This window comes from Cryptomeria japonica, chromosome 7 (genome assembly GCF_030272615.1).
Source record: "Cryptomeria japonica chromosome 7, Sugi_1.0, whole genome shotgun sequence".
Taxonomy (NCBI): domain Eukaryota; kingdom Viridiplantae; phylum Streptophyta; class Pinopsida; order Cupressales; family Cupressaceae; genus Cryptomeria; species Cryptomeria japonica.
This window is the reverse complement of record NC_081411.1, coordinates 778,625,515-778,635,005: the sequence shown is the minus strand read 5'-3', so window position 1 is coordinate 778,635,005 and position 9,491 is coordinate 778,625,515.

The window sequence follows — 9,491 nt, the reverse complement described above, 5'->3', positions numbered from 1 at the left end:
AAATTAATTCTCCGTCTATTATATTGTAGCCAACAAACTAAAAAGGAAGATGTCATTCAATTTCCTTCTACACCTAAAAGAGTTTAATTGAGACCCCTAGATAGGAAAGAAGTTGAGGAGAGCTCGTCTAGCTCTGAATCTTCAGAAGAGGAGGAAGAACCTCAAACTCAACTTGTTCAAAGGTCTAAAAGACATAGAAAACCACTTGATGATTGGAGATCTATTTTTTCTTTGAATACTAATGTGGATAAATTTAAATATGTAGAAGAGGCATTAGGTATGAATCATGCAGAATCCTAGAAGATTGCTATGGAAGAAGAAATGGTAGCTTTGAAAAAGAATGATACATGGGATCTTATTCCATTTCCTTAAGGATGAAATCCTATTGGTTGCAAATGGGTGTTCAAGAAAAATCTTGGTTTAGATGTAAGCATTGAGAAGTATAAAGAAAGGTTAGTTGCAAAAGGCTACTCTCAGATTGAGGGTGTTGATTATGGTGAGATATTTTCTCTTGTTGCCCAAATGACATTCATTAGATTTTTTATTTCTATTATTGCTGCTTATGATTTAGAGATTGAGAAAATGGATGTGAAAACTACTTTCCTTCATGGTGATTTGGAGGAACATATTTTATGACACAACCAGAGCACTATGTGGTGAAAGGTAAAAGTAATTTGGTCTGTAAATTAAAGAAATCCATGTATGGCCTCAAACAGAGTCCTAGGATGTGGTACCAAAAATTTGATACAAATGTGTTGAGTCTGGGATTTGAGAATTCTAAATCAGATCATTGTATTTATTATAAATCTAATGGTGATCATTTCTCGTACATTGCATTGTATGTTGATGATATGTTATTCATTGGTAAAGGGAAAGGTATGATTATAGAACTTAAATCTCTGTTGGCTACTAAGTTTGAAATGAAAGATCTTGGTGTAGTAAAATACATTCTTGGGATGGAAATTAGAAGAGATAGTGTGAACAGAAAGCTATGGCTGGGCAAGAGTAAGTATGTGAATTCAATGTTACAAAGGTTCAACATGTAGGATTGTAGACCATTGTGTGCTCCTTTTATAGTTGGAATGAAATTATCTATTGCAGATTGTGCTACATCCCCATCGAAGATTGAAGACATGGGAAAAGTGCCTTAACAAAGTGTAGTTGGAAGTTTGATGTATGTTATGGTCTATACTAGACCAGACATTACCCAAGCAGTGGGAGTTCTATCTAGATATATGTTTAATCCTCGTAGAGTTCATTTGAATGTAGTCAAAAGAGTCTTCAGATATTTGAAGGGTACCTTAGATTATTCTTTGTGTTATCATGGTAATTTAGTTGGAGACATGATTTACATTGATATTCATGGTTATGTGGATTCATATTGGGTAGGAAATATTGATAGTAGAAGATCCACCAATGCTTATGTGTTTACTTTATTTGGTGGTGTAATTAGTTGAATGAGTAAGCAACAAGTTGTGTTTTCTTTGTCCACTACTGAAGTAGAGTATATAGAAGCTACCCATGCTTGTAAAGAATCCATTTGGCTTAAGAGAATATGTTAAAACATTGAAATAAAACAATGAGTCATGGCAATTTATTGTGATAGTCAGAGTGCAACCTTCCTAGCTAAGAACCTGACATTTCATGCCCGAACCAAGCACATTGATGTTCAGTATCATTTTGTCAAAGATATGGTCGAAGATGGTAGGGTGAAGCTAGTTAAGGTAGAAACTTTGATGAATGTAGTATATTTTTTAGCTAAGGCTATGAGCACAAAGAAGTTCAAATGGTGTTCAAAGTGTATTGGCCTCATGGCCTCTAGCAATTGATTTATTGTGCTGCTACTTCCTTTGCTCTTGTAAAGTGTTTGACAAGTGGGAGATTTATTGGGAAAATGGTTTCTTAACCTTGCATTTACATGAGGTTACTATTTATAGTAATTTTTCATTTGAGAATTAAATGGTGTTAAATTCTCCTCAAAGATTCTTGTTGGCTAGATAAGCATTCTAGTAAAGTAACATCACAAGATCACAACTAGTTTTGATGATATTAAATTTTCCATTTTGGAGGGGTCTAGTGAAAGGTTTAAATTTGATTTTGAGGACTTTAGAGGCTCTGAAATGCCCTTAAAAGTGGGCATAAATGGCATAGAGGTTTATGAGGCAATGGAGTACTTTGTGATCTTTCTGTTGATTCAAATGGTTCGTCAATCGGACACATAGTTCTCAAGTTATGGCCTCCAAAAGTTTGTACTCCTGAAATAGGAAATACAAAATACATCGGACACATAAATGAGATGTAAAAGGAAGGGACACATATCAATGTGTGTTGCAACACATTAGAGGGAATCTTGAAGGGAGATAAGGTCAACCACACCTTATTAGGTGGTTTTAGCCCATGGTTTAATAGTACCATTTGATGATTTCTTGTACTGTATCTCCTATTTATGAGGTGCCTAAGATAGAGGTTGTGTGTATGAGTCTTATGGCTATTGAGATACCTTTGAATCTTTGATTAGTGGTACCCCTATGAAGAGCTTTCTCTGCAAGTATATTGTAATCTATTTTGATTGTTGAATAATATATTGGGTGTCTTTTGGATTGTGGGTTTTCTCTCCCGAAAGAGTTTTCCCCACGTAAATCACTATGTTATGATTTGAATGTTATTATAGCTATTTCTATTTTTTGTAATTGTTGTGATGATCTGTATAAGTTTTGCATTACTCTCTTCTAAAGGTTAGTGTAGGAAGTTGTTCCGCTACTTGAGTTCCTTACATAATATAGGTGAAATACCCAAACTATCAGGTAACTCCACTTCATATGCATTTCTGGAACTGAATTTCCTTAAGATCTTACAAGGTCCAAACTTTCTCATCTTTAACTTGTTATAAGTTCAAACTCAAAATCTCTCTTTTCTTACATACACCATCACTTCATTCCCTACTTCAAATTCCTTGTCTCCACTTCTCATCTACCTTATCCTTGTACTTATTATTCATGTCCTCTAAATGTTTCTTAACTTACACATGTAATACATGTTGGTAATATTGAATATGCATTGTCATTGATGTCAACACTATGCTCCAATTGGATATAGTTCTTTCCCAGTTGGGTTACTATTATCCCAGTTGGTTTGTGGTCCCGGTTTGTCTTGGTTTTACCTGATTCTGGTTTGGTATGATCAGATCATTGGATTAGGTTTTGGATGGATATCCAAGTTGGTTATATTATTGTCATATTTAGTTGATTCATGATTTGGTTCTTTAGAAGCTATTGCTTATGTTTTGGTTTACCGGTTGATATTTTTTGGTACTAGTTAACTTTACCAACTGGTGATATTTGCTAAATTGATTAAGAGATTTTGGTCTGGTTTACAGAAATGGTTCCTAATATATTGAAGGTGCTTTGTGATCATGTTCTAACTTTTTGGTGGCTTCACATTGATTGGCGTGATGATTTCATACTCCTATTTGGATCCGGTTGGTTATTTTGTGTTATTACATTGAGGGTTTCTATCGGTTGGTCAAATGTGTGGATATTGGTCTTAGTGTGATTTATAACATACATAATTGTTTAGGAATTTGTATTAGGTCCATGCTATATAATTTAAATCATAATATTGGTCCAGTGGTATCGTGTGATGTAATTTTTGTAATTATGGTTTATGGGTTTAGGGTTTAGTCGACCTTTTTATCGAAGTTGATGATTTGTATTTATAGGTGACTTATTCATGTAATTTGTGTATCGATGGTTATGCCTGAATTATCAGAGAAAGGTTTATCTAAAAATAAAGTTAGATCATTCAGTGAGGGGTGTGAAGGATTTAGAGTTGCACGACAGACATATGTGCTTTCATGCTTTATCTTTAACTGTGATGTTTATATTGTGCTCTGATAAACGGTTTACAATCTGCATTAACTATTTAACTTGTGGAAAACTGATGTACCCCCCTCTTAGTTTTCCTTCAGTATCAAAACTATCTAAGAATTGGTATCAAAGTGAGGTCCTCTCTGTAGAAGCTTAACTGCTTGAGGAGATCTGATGACATCAACTTCTACATTTGATCCCTATTGGAAGGAGAGTCCCAAATTTAATGGTACAAATTACAATATATGGAAGGAGCGAATGAAGATTCATTTGAGATGTCTTAGAAATGAAGTTTGGGAGAAAATAGACAAAGGGTATACACCTCATGATCCTAATTTAGGAACTCTGACACATCTTGATGAGTAGAAGAAAGTTGATAATGATGTCAGAGTGAAAGAAGAATTGCTAAGTACCCTATCTGATGAGAAGCTATTCAATGTCATAGAGATGGAAAATGCAAAGAAGATCTGGTTGAATCTTAAACTCTTTATGAAGGTGACCAAGTAGTAAAGATTGCAAAACATGAAGGTTACCGGGTGAGATATGAAACTTTGAAGATGGAAGAAGATGAGAAGATAAATTCTCTAATGGATAGAGTGAATGAGATTGTCATGGGAATCAAATGTTCCAGTGGAAATGTTAATGAGGATGAGGTTGTGTCAAAGATTCTGAGAGTCCTACCTCCGGCTTACAAGATGAAGGCTACTCCAATTAATGAACTTTGGACAATGTCAAATACCCTTGTTACCAGAGATACATTACTTTGGAAGTTGACTGATTTTGAACTTGGAGAACTTGGAGATTATAATGCTACTAAAACAAAGATTGCATTTAGAGCATCTATCCCCATGAAGCAAAAGAAAGACTCGAAGGAGTTATTGTTGGCATTTTCATGAATATTTCATTAATGATATGTTATGTTGTCATTGATGTCAATTAACTAGTAATAATATTGTTGATATTGTTGTTAATATTGTTATTGTAATTGGTAGGAAGAATTTGTGGAGTGAATCAGTAACTGGTGTAAACCCTATCTATTGTTGTAACCAACAAACCCTACTTGTTATTTTTGATAAACCCTAACCGATTAAGTCTAGAGAATTGGTTATATTGGTTTATGATCTGATGATGAGTAGTAATGATTATGACACACATGATTATTGTATGAAGACAATTCAAAGAGAGTTTGCCGAGTTGCAGTAATGGTTTTTGTCTAGGGAATGAGAAAATGTATTGTATCTAATGCAAAGTGTGTGATGAGTTTCTAAGTTTGATGAAGCAGTTTTCAAGGAGTGATCAAGGTTTTCTTGATTGATGTGCAGAGATTGCTATGTAATCCAAGGGTCATACTTGAATCGATTTGTTTGTAATCTCTATGAGAATTAGGTTTTTGTTGTGTTACTGACCTAATTGATTTGTATTTAAGGTCGATGAAGTTATTTAGTTTAATGAGATGGCAAAGAGATAGACATAGTTCAGTTGAGTGTGTGGTTGCCGAACCATATGATGTATCTATAGTTTGAGTAAAGGAAGATAGGAGCATGAAATGGATCTGATCAAGCAAGTGTAGTGCCATTCAGATAGATCAACAAACTCCTATTGTTTTCTAACAATTATAGTAGAATTGAAATCCCCTAACTGGGTAAGCTCTAACAAGCTTGGTGCTATTCAAATCCTTTAACAAGGTGATCCATTAGATTAGATTTTCAAATCCTCTACCGAGGTTACTCCTTATAGGGTATTGCTTCTAACAAGGCATTTTTAGTCAATCCCTTAACCAGGCGATTCCTAATAGGATCACTTCTTAATAGGACTTTTGTAAAGATTTAACATGCTAGGCTCCTAATAGGGTGCACTTCAGAAGAGTTTAGATAGTTATCTTGTGAGTCTCAGCTCACCATGCCTTTTGCCTATTTTGGTTTCCACGTCAAAAATATTTTTGTTAAGTAGTGAATGTTTTTGTGGTTATGTTTTCATGGTTTATTTACTTAACTATTTTGATAAGTCATGATAACAAAAAGTATTGAGAAATAAAGAAATTGTTTACTGTTAATTTGTTGTAACAGTCAACTGGTTTATCTTATGAGTTTTTATCCTGACAATGGTATTAGATTGATCTTTGAGATTGGTAAAGTTCATATAAGTTTTTTTATCTACTGATTCACCTTCCCCCCCCTCTCAATAGTTGACCGAATACTTATTCTTTCATCATACCATCAATTGATATTAGAGAATTTCATGTCCTCTAAGGTCTAAGCCTAACAACATGAGGTAAATATCTACAAATCATGATGGAGAAGGAAGGTCTAAAGTTTAATAGAGATAACTATAGGATATGGAGTGATAGAATGAAAATTTATATCAAGAGTTTGGGTAGTCAGTATGGGGAAGATGTTGATACTAAGTATGTTGCACCTACTAGGATGTTGACTGATGATCAAAAGAAAGAGCAACAAGAAAATAATCAAGAATTAGAGGCTATTATAAGTTCTTTGTTTGATGCAGAGTATGTAGATGTTCATGGTCTTGAAACTGCATATGAGGTATGCAAAAAACTTGAAGAGATTTATAGGGGTGATGAACATGTTAAGATTGCTAAAGAAGGGAGTCTAAGAGGAAATTTTGATGACATGCAGATGGCTGAAGGTGAGAATATCCAATAGTATGATCAAAGGATAAAAGAGATAGTCAATGCAATTAAGAGTGTAGGAGGTAAAGTGGAAGATTCCACAGTAATCAGTAAGGTACCGAGAACCCTGCTATCGATCTATTCTATCTGATTTGTAGCTATTTAGTAGCTAAAGTCCATTGACAAAACTAAGGTAACTCTTGACTCCATCATTAGCAAGCTTACTACTTTTCAGTTAAATGGTTATGATGGTAGTATACAAAAATTTGAGTTTGCATTTAGAGCTTCTATTTATAACCCATCTATGAGGAAAAGTAGACATGCTAGTCATAGTTATGAATCTAGATCCAACTGAGAAGTTCATGATAGAGAAAATTTAGTTGATCTTGAATCATTGTTGGCCAAGTCGTTGCTTAGAGGTATAGGTAAATATACAGGTAAATTACCTTTGAAATGTTTTGCATGCAACAAGATTGGACACATTGCTACTAACTGTCCTAATGGTGATAATGAGCACAAACAAAGGGAATTAAAGAAGTATAAGGGTAAAGGCAAAAGAGATTTTCTTATTTCTATTGATGGTGGTATCACTGATGAGGAATCAGATGGTGATGCTAATGAAGAAATTGTGTTTGTAGCCATTAAAGAAGAGATGTCAGACCAGAAGGCATTAGTAGCTAGGATGGATAACTTTCATAATTGGATCATTGATATTGGTTGTTCACATCCCATGATCAGTGATCAGAAAAAATTTCTTTCTCTTAAGGAATTTGACGGCGGAGTTGTAAGATTTTGTAATAACTCACCTTGCATGGTTAAAGGTAAGGGAACTATTTATTTTAGTGGAAAGAGCAGTGTAGATGATGGCTACTGGGTTGAAGTTTTAAAGCACAATCTTTTGAGTGTGGCACAACTCAATGACAGAGGATACCCATTGGAGTTTAAAAATGGTATGTGCAAAATATATGACAACAAAGGTGAACTGATTGCAACCAAGAAGCAAACTAGAGGTAACTTGTTTCACCTTAATCCTAAAGTTAGCAACTATTTAATTACAAATATAGATGATAGTTGGCTTTGGCATAGGATATTTTATCATATAAACTTTGATAACATTGTTAAAGTGAGTAAGTCCAAGACAGTGAGAGGTTTACCTCAGTTGGACAAACCGGTTAATGCTCTATGCAAAGAATGTCAGTTTGGAAAAATGACATCCTCAACTTTCAAAAGGAAATCCTTTTTAGCAGAACATTTGTTAGATTTGGTTCATACTAAACTTTGTGGACCAATAAGAACAAAAAATATTCAAGGTGATAGATATTTTATGATCTTCACTGATGATTGCTCAAGGATGATGTGGGTCACATTCTTAAAGTATAAGACTAAATCTTTTCATAAATTCAAGGCATTCAAGGTCTTAGTTGAGAAAGAGAGCAGTAAGAAGAAGTGTCTAAGGATAGATCAAGGTGGTGAATTTACTTATGAGAAATTCACTAGGTATTGTGAAGAAAATGGTATCAAATGATAGCTTTCTACACCAAGGACACCACATCAGAATGGACAGAGAGAAACAATTGGTTAGTTGTTGAAGATGTTAGGACGATGTTGATACAAGGAGGTGTAGAAAAAACTTTATGGAGAGAAGCTGTCAGTAAAACTGTCTACACTATGAATCGGATTCTAGTAAAGAGAGTTAAGGATAAGACTCCTTATGAATATTGGTATGGTAGATCACCTGATGTTAGTTATTTCAAAATATTTGGAAGCAAATGTTTTACTAAGAGAGGTGATTATATTAGCAAATTTGAGGCTAAAAGTGATGAAGGAATATTTCTTGACTATTCCACCAAGAGTAAGGCCTACAAGTGTTTTAACAACTAGACACAGAGAATTATTGAGAGTGTTGATGTTCAAGTGGATGAAAATCTTGAAGTCTCAGAGGAAACCAGTTTAGAGGAAAAGGATGAAGATCCTTGCATTTTGTTTTTGGAACGAGAAACTGTGAAATCTAAAACCGACAAAGCAAATATTGATGTACTAGTTCAACCAGAATAGATAAATTTAGAAGAAAAAGGTGATGATAATTAAGAAGTTAAACCTGAAGATAATGATCATGTTATTCCAAGATATGTGAGACTAAATCACAATCCTGAATAGATTATTAGGGATAAGGATGCTGGAGTACTAACCAAAAGAAGAATCAGAGAGAATTATTGCATGATCTCCACTATTGAACCAAGAACTGCTAAGGAAGCATTTGGTGATGATCATTTGGTTAAAGCTATGGAGGGAGAATTAGATCAAATTGAGAAGAACAACACATGGGCCCTATTACCTCGACCAGTAAATAAATATGTGATAGGTACTAAGTGGGGTTTTTGGAACAAGTTGAATGAAGACGGTGTTGTAGTTTGTAAAAAAGCTAGGTTGGTTTGCAAAGGTTATGCACAAGAGGAAGGAGAAGACTATGGTGAAAATTTTGCACTAGTGGTAAGACTGGAAGATGTCATAACTTTACTTGCATTTGCAACACACAAGAGATTCTAGGTATACCAGATGGATGTTAAGTCTGCATTTTTTAATGGGATACTTGAACAAGTATACATTGAGCAACCAGATGGTTATGCTCTGACTAATAAGAATGACATGGTATGCACATTGCATAAAGATTTATATGGATTTAAAAAGGCACCAAGAGCATAGTATGAAAGGCTTCATACACATCTGATGAAGATAGGATTTCTGAGAACCAGTGATGATAGTAACATATATCTCAAATCTGAAGGAGATAAAATACTAGTCAGCGAAGTATTTGTTGATGATATCATATTTGGAGGTAATGATGACATGAGAAAAAGTTTTGCAGATGAAATGAAAAATGAGTTTGAAATATCTTTAGTGGGAGAAATAAAAAATTTCATAGGCTTACAAATACAACAAATGAAGAATGGTATTTTTTTTGCACAATCTAAGTATGTGAAAGAGGTTTTGAAGAC